The sequence below is a fragment of the Arachis stenosperma genome, chromosome 2 (assembly GCF_014773155.1).
Source record: "Arachis stenosperma cultivar V10309 chromosome 2, arast.V10309.gnm1.PFL2, whole genome shotgun sequence".
Lineage (NCBI taxonomy): Eukaryota > Viridiplantae > Streptophyta > Magnoliopsida > Fabales > Fabaceae > Arachis > Arachis stenosperma.
In genome coordinates, this window is record NC_080378.1 from 108,563,963 (window position 1) to 108,582,991 (window position 19,029).

The 19,029-nt window shown below is 40.9% G+C and overlaps 2 non-coding genes across 2 annotated transcripts; one reads left to right on the forward strand and one right to left on the reverse strand.

Moving 5' to 3' along the window:
* Nucleotides 1-1,120: 1,120 nt before the first annotated feature.
* LOC130963820 (small nucleolar RNA R71) lies at nucleotides 1,121-1,224 on the reverse strand. The gene has a single exon (XR_009079939.1). It is a non-coding gene; the product is annotated as a small nucleolar RNA R71 (small nucleolar RNA).
* A 6,880-nt stretch (nucleotides 1,225-8,104) lies between these two features.
* Nucleotides 8,105-8,212, forward strand: LOC130964096 (small nucleolar RNA R71). The gene has a single exon (XR_009080205.1). It is a non-coding gene; the product is annotated as a small nucleolar RNA R71 (small nucleolar RNA).
* Nucleotides 8,213-19,029: the final 10,817 nt, after the last annotated feature.

The window sequence follows — 19,029 nt, forward strand, 5'->3', positions numbered from 1 at the left end:
TCTTTCCTTTTTCAAAGATACTTACTAACAATTAATGATTTGATTGAACATTTTAAGTATGTTGCCTTTTCTGTTGAGAAAGGTTTAATGTTTGAATCATATATTTTCTTGTTAGGCAAGTCATTAATTTTTAAAATCAAATCTTTTTAAAATTGTTTTCAAAATCATATCTTTTCAATCATATCTTTTTTAAAACCATAACTTTTCAATCATATCTCTTTAATCACATCTTTTTCAAAATAGTTTTCAAATCATATCTTGTTGATTTCTAATTTCAAAAATCTTTTTCAAAAATTACTTGATTTCTTTTCCACTCTTGATTTTCGAAAATCAAGTAGTGTTTTTCAAAATGTTTTCAAAATCTTTCACTCAATTTTCGAAAATTACTTCCCTTCTTCTCACATCCTTCTATTTATGAACTAACTCTATTCCTTAATGCAAAATTCGAACTCCATCTTCTTTGATAAGTTCGAATTTTCTACTTCTGTCTTCTACTTTTCTTTTCCTCTGACACCTCAAGGAATCTCTATACTGTGACATAGAGGATTCCATATTTTCTTGTTCTCTTCTCTTTCATATGAGCAGGAACAAAGACAAAGGCATTCTTGTTGAAGCTGACCCTGAACCTGAAAGGACCTTGAAGCGAAAGCTAAGAGAAGCTAAGGCACAACTCTCTGTAGGGGACCTGACAGAAATCTTCAAAGAAGAAGAAACCATGGCAGCCGAAAACAACAACAACAACAACAATGCAAAGAAGGTGCTGGGTGACTTTACTGCACCTACTCCTGACTTCTATGGGAGAAGCATCTCTATCCCTTCCATTGGAGCAAACAACTTTGAGCTTAAGCCTCAATTAGTTTCTCTAATGCAACATAATTGCAAGTTCCATGGACTTCTATTGGAAGATCCTCATCAGTTCTTAGCTGAATTCTTGCAAATCTGTGACACTGTCAAGACTAATGGGGTTGACCCTGAGGTCTACAGACTTATGCTATTCCCTTTTGCTGTAAGAGACAGAGCTAGGACATGGTTGGACTCACAACCTAAAGAAAGCCTGGACTCATGGGAAAAGCTAGTCAATGCCTTCTTGGCAAAGTTCTTTCCACCTCAAAAATTGAGTAAGCTTAGAGTGGAAGTCCAAACCTTCAGACAGAAGGATGGAGAATCCCTCTATGAAGCTTGGGAAAGATACAAACAATTGATCAGAAAATGTCCATCTGACATGCTTCTGAATGGAGCATCATAGGTATTTTCTATGATGGTCTTTCTGAACTATCCAAGATGTCTTTGGATAGCTCTGCTGGAGGATCTCTTCATCTGAAGAAGACGCCTACAGAGGCTCAAGAACTCATTGAAATGGTTGCAAATAACCAATTCATGTACACTTCTGAAAGGAATCCTGTGAACAATGGGACAAATCAGAGGAAAGGAGTTCTTGAGATTGATGCTCTGAATGCCATTTTGGCTCAGAACAAGATATTGACTCAACAAGTCAATTTGATTTCTCAAAGTCTGTCTGGAATGCAAAATGCACCAAGCAGTACTAAGGATGCTTCATCTGAAGAAGAAGCCTATGATTCTGAGAACCCTTCAATGGAAGAGGTGAATTACCTAGGAGAACCCTATGGAAACACCTATAATTCTTCATGGAGAAATCACCCAAATTTCTCATGGAAGAATCAAGAGAAACCTCAACAAGGTTTCAACAACAATAATAGTGGAAGAAACAGGTTTAGCAATGGCAAGCCTTTTCCATCATCTTCTCAGCAACAGACAGAGAATTCTAAGCAGAACCCCTCTGACTTAGCAACCATGGTCTCTGATCTAATCAAAACCACTCAAAGTTTCATGACTGAAACAAGGTCCTCCATTAGGAATTTGGAGGCACAAGTGGGACAGCTGAGCAAGAAAATTACTGAACTCCCTCCTAGTACTCTCCCAAGCAACACAGAAGAAAATCCAAAAGGAGAGTGCAAGGCCATCAACATGGCCGAATTTGGAGAGGAAGGAGAGGAGGTGGACGCCACTGAGGAAGGCCTCAATGGGCGTGCACTGACCTCCAATGAGTTCCCTAATGAGGAACCATGGGAATCTGAGGCTCAAAATGAGACCATAGAGATTCCATTGGACTTACTTCTGCCTTTCATGAGCTCTGATGAGTATTCCTCCTCTGAAGAGGATGAGTATGTCACTGAAGAGCAAGTTGCTAAATACCTTGGAGCAATCATGAAGCTAAATGACAAGTTATTTGGAAATGAGACTTGGGAGGATGAACCTCCTTTGCTCACCAAAGAACTGGATGACTTGTCTAGGCAGAAATTACCTCAAAAGAGACAAGATCCTGGGAAGTTTTCAATACCTTGTACCATAGGCACCATGACCTTCAAGAAGGCTCTGTGTGACTTAGGGTCAAGTGTAAACCTCATGCCTCTCTCTGTAATGGAGAAGCTAGGGATCTTTGAGGTACAAGCTGCAAGAATCTCACTAGAGATGGCAGACAACTCAAGAAAACAAGCTTATGGACTTGTAGAGGATGTTTTGGTGAAGATTGAAGACCATTACATCCCTGCTGATTTCATAGTCCTAGAGACTGGGAAGTGCATGGATGAAACCATCATCCTTGGCAGACCCTTCCTAGCCACAGCCAAGGCTGTGATTGATGTTGATAGAGGTGAACTGATCATTCAAGTGAATGAAGAATCCTTTGTGTTCAAGGCTCAAGGATATCCCTCTGTCACCATGGAGAGGAAGCATGAAGAGCTTCTCTCAACTCAGAGTCAAGCAGAGCTGGTGCACGAAATTGTGATCACTACAACTTCGCACAACTAACCAGCAAGTGCACTGGGTCGTCCAAGTAATACCTTACGTGAGTAAGGGTCGATCCCACGGAGATTGGTGGTATGAAGCAAGCTATGGTCACCTTGTAAATCTCAGTCAGGCAGACTCAAATGGGTATAGTGATGAACGAAAATAACATAAAAGATAAAGATAGAGATACTTATGTATATCATTGGTGTAAGAGCTTCAGACAAGCGTATGAAGATGCCTTCCCTTCCGTCTTTCTGCTTTCCTACTGCCTTCATCCAATCCTTCTTACTCCTTTCCATGGCAAGCTCGTGTAAGGTTTCACTGTTGTCAGCAGCTACCTCCCATCCGCGCAGTGAAAGCTAATACACGCACTCTGTCACAGTGCTGCCAATCACCGGTTTGGTTCCCTCCCCTACCGGAATAGAATCACTCTTTTGCGCCTGTCACTAACGCCCAGTAGGTTACAGGTTTGAAGCACGTCACAGTCATTCAATCATTGAATCCTACTCAGAATACCACAGACAAGGTTAGACCTTCCGGATTCTCTTGAATGCTGCCATCAGTTCTTGCCTATACCACGAAGACTCTGATCTCACGGAATGGCTGGCTCGTTTGTCAGGCGAGCACTCGGTTGTCAGGCGATCAACCATGCATCATGCAATCAGAAATCCAAGAGATATTCACTAAGCCTCAGATGCTTGTAGAACAAGAATGGTTGTCAGTCACCTTGTTCATGGGTGAGAATGGTGATGGGCGTCAATCATCACCTTCATCATGTTGAAGAACAAGTGATATCTTGGATAAAGAACAAGCGGAATTGAATGGAAGAACAATAGTAATTGCATTAATACTCGAGGTACAGCAGAGCTCCACACCTTAATCTATGGTGTGTAGAAACTCCACCGTTGAAAATACATAAGAACAAAAGTGATCATTGGTTTCGGCCCCAGAGAGGGAACCAGAAGAACCAAGATGAAAATACAATAGTAAAAGGTCCTACTTATAGAAAACTAGTAGCCTAGGGTGTACAGAGATGAGTAAATGACATAAAAATCCACTTCCGGGCCCACTTGGTGTGTGCTTGGGCTGAGCAATGAAGCATTTTCGTGCAGAGGCTCTTCTTGGAGTTAAATGCCAGCTTTTATGCCAGTTTGGGCGTTTAACTCCCATTTAGGTGCCAGTTCCGGCGTTTAACGCTGGAAATTCTGTAGGTGACTTTGAACGGCGGTTTGGGCCATCAAATCTTGGGCAAAGTATGGACTATCATATATTGCTGGAAAGCCCAGGATGTCTACTTTCCAACGCCGTTGAGAGCGCGCCAATTGGGCTTCTGTAGCTCCAGAAAATCCACTTCGAGTGCAGGGAGGTCAGAATCCAACAGCATCTGCAGTCCTTTTCAGTCTCTGAATCAGATTTTTGCTCAGGTCCCTCAATTTCAGCCAGAAAATACCTGAAATCACAGAAAAACACACAAACTCATAGTAAAGTCCAAAAAAGTGAATTTTAATTAAAAACTAATAAAAATATACTAAAAACTCAACTAAAACTACTAAAAACATACTAAAAACAATGCCAAAAAGCGTATAAATTATCCGCTCATCACAACACCAAACTTAAATTGTTGCTTGTCCCCAAGCAACTGAAAATCAAATAAGATAAAAAGAAGAGAATATACTATAGACTCCAAATTATCAATGAAACATAGCTCCAAATTAAATGAGCGGGACTAGTAGCTTTTTGCCTCCAAACAGTTTTGGCATCTCACTTTATCCTCTGAGGTTCAGAATGATTGGCTTCTTTAGGAACTTAGAATCCAGATAGTGTTATTGATTCTCCTAGTTAAGTATGATGATTCTTGAACACAGCTACTTTATGAGTCTTGGCCGTGGCCCAAAGCACTCTGTCTTCCTGTATTACCACCGGATACATACATGCCACAGACACATAATTGGGTGAACCTTTTCAGATTGTGACTTAGCTTTGCTAAAGTCCCCAATTAGAGGTGTCCAGGGTTCTTAAGCACACTCTTTTTGCCTTGGATCACAACTTTATTTCTTTCTTTTTCTTTCTTTTTCTTTTTCTCCCCTTTTTTGTTTTTTTTTTTTTTTTGCTTGCTTCTTTCTTTTTTTTTTTTGTATTCACTGCTTTTTCTTGCTTCAAGAATCATTTTTATGATTTTTCAGATCCTCAGTAACATGTCTCCTTTTTCATCATTCTTTCAAGAGCCAACAATTTTAACATTCATGAACAACAAATTCAAAAGACATATGCACTGTTCAAGCATACATTCAGAAAACAAAAAGTATTGTCACCACATCCAACTAATTAAGCTAGTTTTAAAGATGAATTCGAAATCCTGTACTTCTTGTTCTTTTGTAATAAAAACAGTTTTCATTTAAGAAAGGTGATGGATTCATATTCATAGCTTTAAGGCATAGACACTAAGACACTAATGATCATAAGACACAAACATAGATAAACATAAGCATAAAAATTCGAAAACAGAAAAATAAAGAACAAGGAGATTAAAGAACGGGTCCACCTTAGTGATGGCGGCTTGTTCTTCCTCTTGAAGGTCTTATGGAGTGCTTGAGCTCCTCAATGTCTCTTCCTTGTCTTTGTTGCTCATCTCTCATGATTCTTTGATCTTCTCTAATTTCATGGAGGAGGATGGCATGTTCTTGGTGCTCCACCCTTAGTTGTCCCGTGTTGGAACTCAATTCTCCTAGGGAGGTGTTTAGTTGCTCCCAATAGTCTTGTGGAGGAAGGTGCATCCCTTGAGGTATCTCAGGGATCTCATGATGAGAGGGGTCTCTTGTTTGCTCCATCCTTTTCTTGGTGATGGGCTTGAGGTCATGCCTTCTCAGTTGCACCGGCTTTGGATGCTATAAATGGTTATGGAAAAATAAAAAGCAATGCTTTTACCACACCAAACTTAAAAGGTTTGCTCGTCCTCGAGCAAAAGAAGAAAGAAGAGAGTAGAAGAAGAAGAAATGAGGAAGAAGGGAGTGGCTTTGTGTTTCGGCCATAGAGGGGGAGAAGTGGTGTGAAAATGAAGGAGTGAAGAAGGGTTTATGGGGAAGAGGTATTGAGGTGATTGGTGAATGGGTGAAGAAGAAGAGAGAGTGTGGTGGGTTGGTGGGGATCCTGTGGGGTCCACAGATCCTGAGGTGTCAAGGAAAAGTCATTCCTGCACCAAATGGCACTCAAAATCACGTTTTGAGGCATTTCTGGCGTTAAACGCCGGGCTGGTGCCCATTTCTGGCGTTTAACGCCAGGTTCTAGCCCTTTCCTGGCGTTTAACGCCAGTCTGGTGCCCCTTTCTGGCGTTAAACGCCCAGAATGGTGTCAGACTGGGCGTTAAACGCCCAACTGCTAGCCTCACTGGCGTTTAAACGCCAGTGAGTTCTTCCTCCAGGGTGTGCTATTTTTCTTCCTGTTTTTCATTCTGTTTTTGCTTTTTCAATGGATTTTGTGACTTCTTATGATCATCAACCTACAAAAAACATAAAATAACAAAAGAAAATAGATAAAATATAACATTGGGTTGCCTCCCAACAAGCGCTTCTTTAATGTCAGTAGCTTGACAGAGGGCTCTCATGGAGCCTCACAGATACTCAGAGCAATGTTGAAACCTCCCAACACCAAACTTAGAGTTTGAATGTGGGGGTTCAACACCAAACTTAGAGTTTGGTTGTGGCCTCCCAACACCAAACTTAGAGTTTGACTGTGGGGGCTCTGTTTGTCTCTGATTTGAGAGAAGCTCTTCATGCTTCCTCTCCATGGTGACAGAGGGATATCCTTGAGCTTTAAACACAAGGGATTCTTCATTCACTTGAATGATCAGTTCACCTCCATCAACATCAATCATAGCCTTTGCTGTGGCTAGGAAGGGTCTGCCAAGGATGATAGATTCATCCATGCACTTCCCAGTTTCTAGGACTATGAAATCAGTAGGGATGTAATGGTCTTCAATCTTAACCAAAACATTCTCTACTAGTCCATAAGCTTGTTTTCTTGAGTTGTCTGCCATCTCTAGTGAGATTCTTGCAGCTTGTACCTCAAAGATCCCTAGCTTCTCCATTACAGAGAGAGGCATGAGGTTTACACTTGACCCTAAGTCACACAGAGCCTTCTTGAAGGTCATGGTGCCTATGGTACAAGGTATGGAAAACTTCCCAGGGTCTTGTCTCTTTTGAGGTAATTTCTGCCTAGACAAGTCATCCAGTTCTTTGGTGAGCAAAGGAGGTTCATTCTCCCAAGTCTCATTTCCAAATAACTTGTCATTTAGCTTCATGATTGCTCCAAGGTATGTAGCAACTTGCTCTTCAGTGACATACTCATCCTCTTCAGAGGAAGAATACTCATCAGAGCTCATGAAAGGCAGAAGTATGGCCAATGGAATCTCTATGGTCTCATTTTGAGCCTCAGATTCCCATGGTTCCTCATTGGGGAACTCAGAGGAGGTTGGTGCACGCCCATTGAGGTCTTCCTCAGTGGCGTCCACTTCCTCTCTATCCTCTCCAAATTCGGCCATATTGATGGCTTTGCACTCTCCTTTTGGATTTTCTTCTGTGTTGCTTGGGAGAGTACTTGGAGGGAGTTCAGTAACTTTCTTGCTCAGCTGTCCCACTTGTGCCTCCAAATTCCTAATGGAGGACCTTGTTTCAGTCATGAAACTTTGAGTGGTTTTGATTAGATCAGAGACCATGGTTGCTAAGTCAGAGGGGTTCTGCTTAGAATTCTCTGTCTGTTGCTGAGAAGATGATGGAAAAGGCTTGCCATTGCTAAACCTGTTTCTTCCACCATTGTTGTTATTGAAACCTTGTTGAGGTCTCTCTTGATTCTTCCATGAGAGATTTGGGTGATTTCTCCATGAAGAATTATAGGTGTTTCCATAGGGTTCTCCTAGGTAATTCACCTCTTCCATTGAAGGGTTCTCAGGATCATAAGCTTCTTCTTCAGATGAAGCATCCTTAGTACTGCTTGGTGCATTTTGCATTCCAGACAGACTTTGAGAAATCAAATTGACTTGTTGAGTCAATATCTTGTTCTGAGCCAATATGGCTTTCAGAGTGTCAATCTCAAGAACTCCTTTCTTCTGACTAGTCCCATTGTTCACAGGATTCCTTTCAGAAGTGTACATGAATTGGTTATTTGCAACCATTTCAATGAGCTCTTGAGCCTCTGTAGGCGTCTTCTTCAGATGAAGAGATCCTCCAGCAGAGCTATCCAAAGACATTTTGGACAGTTCAGAGAGACCATCATAGAAAATACCTATGATGCTCCATTCAGAAAGCATGTCAGAAGGACATTTTCTGATTAGTTGTTTGTATCTTTCCCAAGCTTCATAGAGGGATTCTCCATCCTTCTGTCTGAAGGTTTGGACTTCCACTCTAAGCTTACTCCATCTTTGTGGTGGAAAGAACTTTGCCAAGAAGGCATTGACTAGCTTTTCCCAAGAGTCCAGGCTTTCTTCAGGTTGAGAGTCCAACCATATCCTAGCTCTGTCTCTTACAGCAAAAGGGAATAGCATCAGTCTATAGACCTCAGGGTCAACCCCATTAGTCTTGACTGTGTCACAGATTTGCAAGAATTCAGCTAAAAACTGATGAGGATCTTCCATTGGAAGTCCATGGAACTTGCAATTCTGTTGCATTAGAGAAACTAATTGAGGCTTAAGCTCAAAGTTGTTTGCTCCAATGGCAGGGATAGAGATGCTTCTCCCATAGAAATCAGGAGTAGGTGCAGTAAAGTCACCCAGCACCTTCCTTGCATTGTTTGCATTATTGTTGTTTTCGGCTGCCATGTCTTATTCTTCTTTGAAGAATTCGGTCAGGTCCTCAACAGAGAGTTGTGCCTTAGCTTCTCTTAGCTTCCGATTCAAGGTCCTTTCAGGTTCAGGGTCAGCTTCAACAAGAATGCCTTTGTCTTTGTTCCTGCTCATATGAAGGAGAAGAAAACAAGAAAATATGCAATCCTCTATGTCACAGTATAGAGATTCCTTGAGGTGTCAGAGGAAGAAAAATGGAAGACAGAGGTAGAAAATTCGAACTTATCAAAGAAGATGGAGTTCGAATTTTGCATTAAGGAATAGTGTTAGTCCATGAATAGAAGGATATGAGAAGAAGGGAAGTAATTTTCGAAAATTTAAGTAAAAGATTTTGAAAATATTTTGAAAAACACTTAATTGATTTTCGAAAACAAAAGTGGGAAAGAAGTAAAGTGATTTTTGAAAAAGATTTTGAAATTAGAAATCAAAAAGATTTGATTGAAAATTATTTTGAAAAAAGATATGGTTAAGAAGATATGATTGGTTTTAAAAAGATGTGATTGAAAAGATATGATTTGAAAACAATTTGAAAAGATATGATTTTAAAAATTAATGACTTGCCTAACAAGAAAAGATATGATTGAAACATAAAACCGTTCTTAATAGAAAAGGCAAAAAATGTTCAATCAAATCATTAATTGTTAGTAAGTATCTTTGAAAAAGGAAAGAAATTAATTTTGAAAACATTTGATTGAAAAGATATGATTTGAAAAAGATTTGGTTTTGAAAAACTTTGAAAACTTAAAAAAAATTTGATTTTGAAAACAAAATCTTCCCCCTAGCACCATCCTGGCGTTAAACGCCCAGAATGGTATACATTCTGGCGTTTAACGCCCAAAATGCTACCTCTTTGGGCGTTAAACGCCCAACCAGGTGCCCTGGCTGGCGTTTAAACGCCAGTCTGCCTTCTTCACTGGGCATTTTTGAATGCTCAGCTTTTTCTGTATAATTCCTCTGCAGTATGTTCTGAATCTTCAATTCTTTGTATCATTGACTTGAAAAGACACAAATTAAAAATATTTTTGGATTTTTAATAATCAAAATGCAAAAGGAATCAATTAACAATGCATGCAAGACACCAAACTTAGCAGTTTGTATACTACTGACACTAACAATATGAGAATGCATATGAGACACACAAAATGCTTCAAGTCAATAGAATTCAAAGATTAGAACACAAAAATCATCAAGAATTACTTGAGGATCCTTAAGACACATGAATGAATGCATGCAATTGACACCAAACTTAAGATGAAACACTAGACTTAAGCAGGAAACATCAAATATTTTTGGTTTTTTTTTATTTTGCAAATTTTTTTGTGTTTTTTTTTTTCGAAAATTAAGTGGAAAAAGATATCAAAATTCTTAATGAGAATTCCAGGAATCAGTGCAATGCTAGTCTAAGACTCCGGTCCAGGAATTAGACATGGCTTCACAGCCAGCCAAGCTTTCAAAGAAAGCTTCGGTCCAAAACACTAGACATGACCAAAGGTCAGCCAAATCTTAGCAGATCACTGCTCCAAGAGCAAAATTGATGAGAATCAACAAGCTCTTGTGGTGATAAGTTGAAACCTCGGTCCAATCAGATTAGACATGGCTTCTCAGCCAGCCAGATTTCAACAAATCATCATGAAACTCTAGAATTCATCTTCAAGAATTTCGAAAAAAATAAAATACCTAATCTAAGCAACAAGATGAACCGTCAGTTGTCCAAACTAGAACAATCCCAGGCATTGTTACCAAAAGCTTGCTCAAAACTTGAACAATCCCCGGCAACGGCGCCAAAAACTTGGTGCACGAAATTGTGATCACTACAACTTCGCACAACTAACCAGCAAGTGCACTGGGTCGTCCAAGTAATACCTTACGTGAGTAAGGGTCGATCCCACGGAGATTGGTGGTATGAAGCAAGCTATGGTCACCTTGTAAATCTCAGTCAGGCAGACTCAAATGGGTATAGTGATGAACGAAAATAACATAAAAGATAAAGATAGAGATACTTGTGTATATCATTGGTGTAAGAGCTTCAGACAAGCGTATGAAGATGCCTTCCCTTCCGTCTTTCTGCTTTCCTACTGCCTTCATCCAATCCTTCTTACTCCTTTCCATGGCAAGCTCGTGTAAGGTTTCACTGTTGTCAGCAGCTACCTCCCATCCGCGCAGTGAAAGCTAATGCACGCACTCTGTCACAGTGCTGCCAATCACCGGTTTGGTTCCCTCCCCTACCGGAATATAATCACTCTTTTGCGTCTGTCACTAACGCCCAGTAGGTTACAGGTTTGAAGCACGTCACAGTCATTCAATCATTGAATCCTACTCAGAATACCACAGACAAGGTTAGACCTTCCGGATTCTCTTGAATGCTGCCATCAGTTCTTGCCTATACCACGAAGACTCTGATCTCACGGAATGGCTGGCTCGTTTGTCAGGCGAGCACTCGGTTGTCAGGCGATCAACCATGCATCATGCAATCAGAAATCCAAGAGATATTCACTAAGCCTCAGATGCTTGTAGAACAAGAATGGTTGTCAGTCACCTTGTTCATGGGTGAGAATGGTGATGGGCGTCAATCATCACCTTCATCATGTTGAAGAACAAGTGATATCTTGGATAAAGAACAAGCGGAATTGAATGGAAGAACAATAGTAATTGCATTAATACTCGAGGTACAGCAGAGCTCCACACCTTAATCTATGGTGTGTAGAAACTCCACCGTTGAAAATACATAAGAACAAAGTGATCATTGGTTTCGGCCCCAGAGAGGGAACCAGAAGAACCAAGATGAAAATACAATAGTAAAAGGTCCTACTTATAGAAAACTAGTAGCCTAGGGTGTACAGAGATGAGTAAATGACATAAAAATCCACTTCCGGGCCCACTTGGTGTGTGCTTGGGCTGAGCAATGAAGCATTTTCGTGCAGAGGCTCTTCTTGGAGTTAAACGCCAGCTTTTATGCCAGTTTGGGCGTTTAACTCCCATTTAGGTGCCAGTTCCGGCGTTTAACGCTGGAAATTCTGTAGGTGACTTTGAACGCCGGTTTGGGCCATCAAATCTTTGGCAAAGTATGGACTATCATATATTGCTGGAAAGCCCAGGATGTCTACTTTCCAAAGCCGTTGAGAGCGCGCCAATTGGGCTTCTGTAGCTCCAGAAAATCCACTTCGAGTGCAGGGAGGTCAGAATCCAACAGCATCTGCAGTCCTTTTCAGTCTCTGAATCAGATTTTTGCTCAGGTCCCTCAATTTCAGCCAGAAAATACCTGAAATCACAGAAAAACACACAAACTCATAGTAAAGTCCAGAAAAGTGAATTTTAATTAAAAACTAATAAAAATATACTAAAAACTCAACTAAAACTACTAAAAACATACTAAAAACAATGCCAAAAAGCGTATAAATTATCCGCTCATCAAGAGCCCCCACAGTCAAACTCTAAGTTTGGTGTTGGGAGGCCACAACCAAACTCTAAGTTTGGTGTTGAACCCCCACATTCAAACCCTAAGTTTGGTGTTGGGAGGTTCCAACATTGCTCTGAGAAAATATGAGGCTCCATGAGATCCCTCTGTCAAGCTACTGACATTAAAGAAGCGCTTGTTGGGAGGCAACCCAATGTTATATTTTATCTATTTTCTTTTGTTATTTTATGTTTTTTTGTAGGTTGATGATCATAAGAAGTCACAAAATCAATTGAAAAAGCAAAAACAGAATGAAAAACAGGAAGAAAAACAGCACACCCTGGAGGAAGGCCTTGCTGGCATTTAAACGCCAGTAAGAGTAGCAGTTGGGCGTTTAACGCCCAGTCTGGCACCATTCTGGGCGTTTAACGCCAGAAAGGGGCACCAGACTGGCGTTAAACGCCAGGAAAGGGCAAGAACCTGGCGTTAAACGCCAGAAAGGGGCACCAGCCCGGCGTTTAACGCCAGAAATGGCTCAAAACGTGATTTTGAATGCCACTTGGTGCAGGGATGACTTTTCCTTGACACCTCAGGAACTGTGGACCCCACAGGATCCCCACCTACCCCACCACCCTCTCTCTTCTTCACCCATTCACCAATCACCTCAACACCATCTTTCTCTTCACCACTCACACCCATCTTCACTCCTCATTTTCACACACCCTAAACACTACTTCTTCCCTTTTTGGCCGAACCACAAAGCCATCTCCCTCTCCTCCATTTCTTCTTCTTCTACTCTCTTCTTTCTTCTTTTGCTCGAGGACGAGCAAACCTTATAAGTTTGGTGTGGTAAAAGCATTGCTTTTTGTTTTTCCATAACCATTTATGGCATCCAAGGCCGGAGAAACCTCTAGAAAGAGGAAAGGGAAGGCAAAAGCTTTCACCTCTGAGTCATGGGAGATGGAGAGATTCATCTCAAGGGTGCATCAAGACCACTTCTATGAAGTTGTGGCCATGAAGAAGGGTCAACTTTGATCAAAGGTTGGACCAAGTCCTCACAGACATTTGTGAAGAGGGCGCTCAATGGAAGAGAGATTCAAGAGGAAAGCCGGTTCAACTGAGAAGGCATGACCTCAAGACCATCACTAAGAAAAGGATGGAGCAAACAAGAGACCCCTCTCATCATGAGATCCCTGAGATGCCTCAAGGGATGCACTTTCCTCCACAAGACTATTGGGAGCAAATCAACACCTCCCTAGGAGAATTGAGTTCCAACATGGGACAACTAAGGGTGGAGCACCAAGAACACTCCATTCTCCTCCATGAAATTAGAGAAGATCAAAGAATCATGAGAGAGGAGCAACAAAGACAAGGAAGAGACATTGAGGAGCTCAAGCACTCCATAGGATCTTCAAGAGGAAGAACAAGCCGCTATCACTAAGGTGGACCCGTTCTTTAATTTCCTTGTTCTTTGTTTTTCTGTTTTTCGAAATTTTCATGCTTATGTTTGTCTATGTTTGTGTCTTATGATCATTAGTGTCTTAGTGTCTATGCCTTAAAGCTATGAATATGAATCCATCACCTTTCTTAAATGAAAACTGTTTTTATTACAAAAGAACAAGAAGTACAGGATTTCTAATTCATCTTTAAAACTAGCTTAATTAGTTTGATGTGGTGACAATACTTTTTGTTTTCTGAATGTATGCTTGAACAGTGCATATGTCTTTTGAATTTGTTGTTCATGAATGTTAAAATTGTTGGCTCTTGAAAGAATGATGAAAAAGGAGACATGTTACTGAGGATCTGAAAAATCATAAAAATGATTCTTGAAGCAAGAAAAAGCAGTGAATACAAAAAAAACGAAAAAAAGGGGAGAAAAAGAAAAAGAAAGAAAAAAGAAAGAAATAAAGTTGTGATCCAAGGCAAAAAGAGTGTGCTTAAGAACCCTGGACACCTCTAATTGGGGACTCTAGCAAAGCTGAGTCACAATCTGAAAAGGTTCACCCAATTATGTGTCTGTGGCATGTATGTATCCGGTGGTAATACTGGAAGACAGAGTGCTTTGGGCCACGGCCAAGACTCAATAAGTAGCTGTGTTCAAGAATCATCATACTTAACTAGGAGAATTAATAACACTATCTGGATTCTGAGTTCCTAAAGAAGCCAATCATTCTGAATTTCAAGGGATAGAGTGAGATGCCAAAACTGTTCGGAGGCAAAAAGCTACTAGTCCCGCTCATCTAATTTGGAGCTAAGTTTCATTGATAATTTGGAGTCTATAGTATATTCTCTTCTTTTTATCTTATTTGATTTTCAGTTGCTTGGGGACAAGCAACAATTTAAGTTTGGTGTTGTGATGAGCGGATAATTTGTACGCTTTTTGGCATTGTTTTTAGTATGTTTTTAGTATCTTTTAGTTAGTTTTTAGTATATTTTTATTAGTTTTTAGTTAAAATTCACTTTTCTGGACTTTACTATGAGTTTGTGTGTTTTTCTGTGATTTCAGGTATTTTCTGGCTGAAATTGAGGGACCTGAGCAAAAATCTGATCCAGAGACTGAAAAGGACTGCAGATGCTGTTGGATTCTGACCTCCCTGCACTCGAAGTGGATTTTCTGGAGCCACAGAAGCCCAATTGTCGCGCTCTCAACGGCGTTGGAAAGTAGACATCCTGGGCTTTCCAGCAATATATGATAGTCCATACTTTGCCCAAGATTTGATGGCCCAAACCGGCGTTCAAAGTCACCTTCAGATTTCCCAGCGTTAAACGCCGGAATTGGCACCAAAATGGGAGTTAAACGCCCAAACTGGTATAAAAGCTGGCGTTTAACTCCAAGAAGAGTCTCTACACGAAAATGCTTCATTGCTCAGCCCAAGCACACACCAAGTGGGCCCGGAAGTGGATTTTTATGTCATTTACTCATCTCTGTACACCCTAGGCTACTAGTTTTCTATAAGTAGGACCTTTTACTATTGTATTATCATCTTGGTTCTTCTGGTTCCCTCTTTGGGGCCGAAACCAATGATCACTTTTGTTCTTATGTATTTTCAACGGTGGAGTTTCTACACACCATAGATTGAGGTGTGGAGCTCTGCTGTACCTCGAGTATTAATGCAATTACTATTGTTCTTCTATTCAATTCCGCTTGTTCTTTGTCCAAGATATCACTTGTTCTTCAACTTGATGAATGTGATGATCCGTGACACTCATCATCATTCTCACTCATGAACAAAGTGACTGACAACCACTCTTGTTCTACAAGCATACGAGGCTCTAGTGTTTATCTCTTGGATTCTTTAACCGGAATCTTCGTGGTATAGGCGAGAACTGATGGCAGCATTCAAGAGAATCCGGAAGGTCTAACCTTGTCTGTGGTATTCTGAGTAGGATTCAATGATTGAATGACTGTGACGTGCTTCAACTCCTAGCAGGCGGGGCGTTAGTGACAGACGCAAAAGAATCGCTGGATTCTATTCCGGCCTGACCGAGAACCGACAGCTGATTAGCCATATGCTGTGACAGAGCATAGGAACATTTTCACTGAGAGGATGGGAGGTAGCCACTGACAACGGTGAAACCCTTGCATAAGCTTGCCATGGAAAGGAGTAAGAAGGATTGGATGAAGATAGTAGGAAAGCAGAGAGACGGAAGGGAAGGCATCTTCATTCCCTTATCTGAAGCTCCCACCAATGATATACATAAGTATCTCTATCTTTATCTTTATGCTTTATTCATCATCTATACCCATTTGAGTCTGCCTGACTGAGATTTACAAGGTGACCATAGCTTGCTTCATACCAACAATCTCCGTGGGATCGACCCTTACTCACGTAAGGTATTACTTGGACGACCCAGTGCACTTGCTGGTTAGTTGTGCAAAGTTGTGTAGTGAATCACAATTTCGCGCACCACTGGCTCCAGTCGGGTCCTCTCACAATTGGAGCTTGAGTTAGAGCAGTCTTTAGCTTATCAAATGCTTGTTTGCAATCCTCACTGAACTCGAACTCAATATCCTTTTGTAGTAATCTGGATAAGGGAAGTGCCACCTTACTAAAGTCCTTAATAAATCTCCTGTAGAAACCTGCATGGCCAAAGAACGAACGGACTTCCCTCACAGAAGAGGGGTAAGGTAAACTAGAAATAACATTCACTTTTGCTGGATCTACATAAATGCCATTATTAGATACCACATGTCCCAATACAATCCCTTGCTTTACCATAAAGTGGCATTTTTCGAAATTCAATACAAGGTTTGTATTAATACATCTATCTAATACTCTAGATAATCCATCTAAGCAAAGGTTAAAAGAATCACCATAAACGCTAAAATCGTCCATAAAAACTTCCATACAGTCCTCAATAAGATCAGAGAAAAGACTCATCATGCACCTTTGGAAAGTAGCTGGTGCATTGCACAAGCCAAAGGGCATTCTCTTATAAGCGTAAGTCCCTAAAGGACATGTAAAGTAGTCTTTTCCTGATCCTCAGGAGCTATATGAATCTGGAAATAACCTGTGTAACCATCTAAAAAGCAATAATGTGATTTACCTGACAGGCGATCCAGCATTTGATCAATGAATGAAAGTGGGTAGTGATCCTTACGAGTAGCTTGGTTGAGACGCCTATAATCAATGCAGACTCTCCAAGCATTCTGAACTCTAGTTGCTATGAGCTCTCCATGCTCATTTTTCACGGTAGTGACTCCGGACTTATTGGGCACCACTTGTACTGGCTTACCCATTCACTGTCTGAAATGGGATATATGATACCGGCCTTCAATAGTCTGGTCACTTCCTTTTGACAACTTCCAAAATGGTAGGATTCAATCTTCTTTGTGGTTGACGGACAGGTCTTGCTCCCTCTTCTAAAAATATTCTGTGCTCGCATATTTGAGGGTTGATTCCCACTATGTCTGCCAAACTCCACCCGATTGCATTCTTATGCTTCCTTAGCACATCAAGTAGCTGTTCTTCTTGTTGAGAAGTCAGTTCTCTTGCAATAATAACCGGAAGCTTCTGCTCATCCTCAAGGTAAGCATATTTGAGATGTGGAGGGAGAGGTTTCAATTCTAACTTTTGATCATGGGCAGGCTCTGGGTTATCTGGGGCTTGTGAAAATGGCGAAGTGTCCTCATTGTCAGTTAAGAGGGTCCCACACTTGGACCTTGTCCAGTGTGCCTCTCTTCAAACTCTTCCTTTTGAACTTCAGCCACACTTTCGTCTATGACATCACACTGGAAGATAGAACGATCTTCTGGGGGGTTGTCAATGACTCCATTCAGATTGAAGATTACTATGCGGCCATCTATTTCAAAGGAGTATGTCCCTGAAAAAGCATCCAATTTGAATTTTGATGTCTTCAGGAATGGTCTTCCAAGTAGGATTGATGATGGCTTATCTGAATCATTATGGGGCATCTCCAAGATATAAAAATCAGTGGGAAATGTGAGCCCTTTAATGTTCACCAAAACATCTTCAGCAACTCCAGCCACTGTAATAATGCTTTTATCTGCTAACACAAAACGATCTGCCGACCTTTTTAAGGGAGGGAGCCTTAAAACATCATATATAGACAAAGGCATTATACTGACACATGCTCCTAAATCACACATGCAATCATAAATTACTACACCACCAATAGTACAACTAACTATGCAAGGACCTGGATCACTACATTTTTCAGGTAATCATCCCATTAAAGCAGATATAGAACTACCTAAAGGAATAGTTTCTAATTCATTAATTTTGTCTTTATGGATACATAAGTCTTTTAGAAACTTTGCATATTTAGGTACCTGCTGAATAACATCAAAAAGGGGAACAGTTACCTCAACCTTTTTGAATATTTCTACCATTTTAGGATCAGGTTCCAGCTACTTCCTAGGCTTCCTTGCAAGTTATGGAAATGGAATGGGAGTAGTGTTTTCTGTGGTGCCTGCATCTTTTTGTGCTTCTTCCTGTGGTTGAGCTATCTCTTCTTCAGCTATGTCCTGTATATCCTCTTCCTATTCAACATCTTCGATTTCTACCACCTCTTCAGCTGAGGCGTATTCTGGTGAGCTTGGTTCCTCCTGATTCCTCTCCTGCAGTGTGGTTCCGGACCTCAGGGTGATGGCATTAATGCCTCCCTTTGGATTGGGTAATGGTTGAGAGGGGATTCCAGTGGTGCTTGAAGGTTAGTTACTGGAATTTTGTGCTGAACCAAGTTGTGTCATAAAAGCTTGCAGAGTAGAGGTGAAACCATTCAGACAGGCGTTAATACTGTTCACGATGGTATTTTCCATGGTCAGTTGTCTCTTCTCAAAAGCTTGTAATAAATCTTCATTAGAAGATACAGAAGAATGAGTAAATTGAGAGGTTTGCTGCTGATTGTTTGGTGGTCCTTGGTTTTGCCTCAGGTGAGGTGCTCGGTAAGGTTGATTTTGCTGCCTGTTGTTGTAATTATTCCACCTCTGATTTCCCTGATTATCTCTGCCTCCCCTATTATTGTTGTCCCTCCAATTCTGGTTTGAATTGTCCTGCCATCCATGGTTATTATTTCCACTTTGATTGTACCCTTGGTTGGGGAGGTCATAGAAGTTGTGAGTGGATGCCACCATGTTGTCTTCTTGTTGGAGCTGCGGGCATTCATCAGTGTAATGGCTGTAATCAGCACAAATTCCGTAAATTCTTTGTGAAACTAGTTGTTGGTTTTGCTGCTGTTGAGTTTGCTGAGCTTGTTGATTTAACTGCAATTGCTTCAGCAGGTTGGTCATTTCACAGATGCTTTGATTTAGAGCAGCAGTCTCTATGCCAGAAGATACTTCTGCAACGGCCCTTGAACGGCCTTGCTTCTGTCTGTGGTTCCGAGTAGATTCAGCTAAATCACTGATCAATTGCCAAGCTTCATCAGTGGTCTTGTACTTCTTCATAGACCCATTGCTGGCACTTTCCAATGTGGTCTTATCTTGGGGCCTCATACCTTGTGTGATATAACTGAGTAGCACGATCTTGTC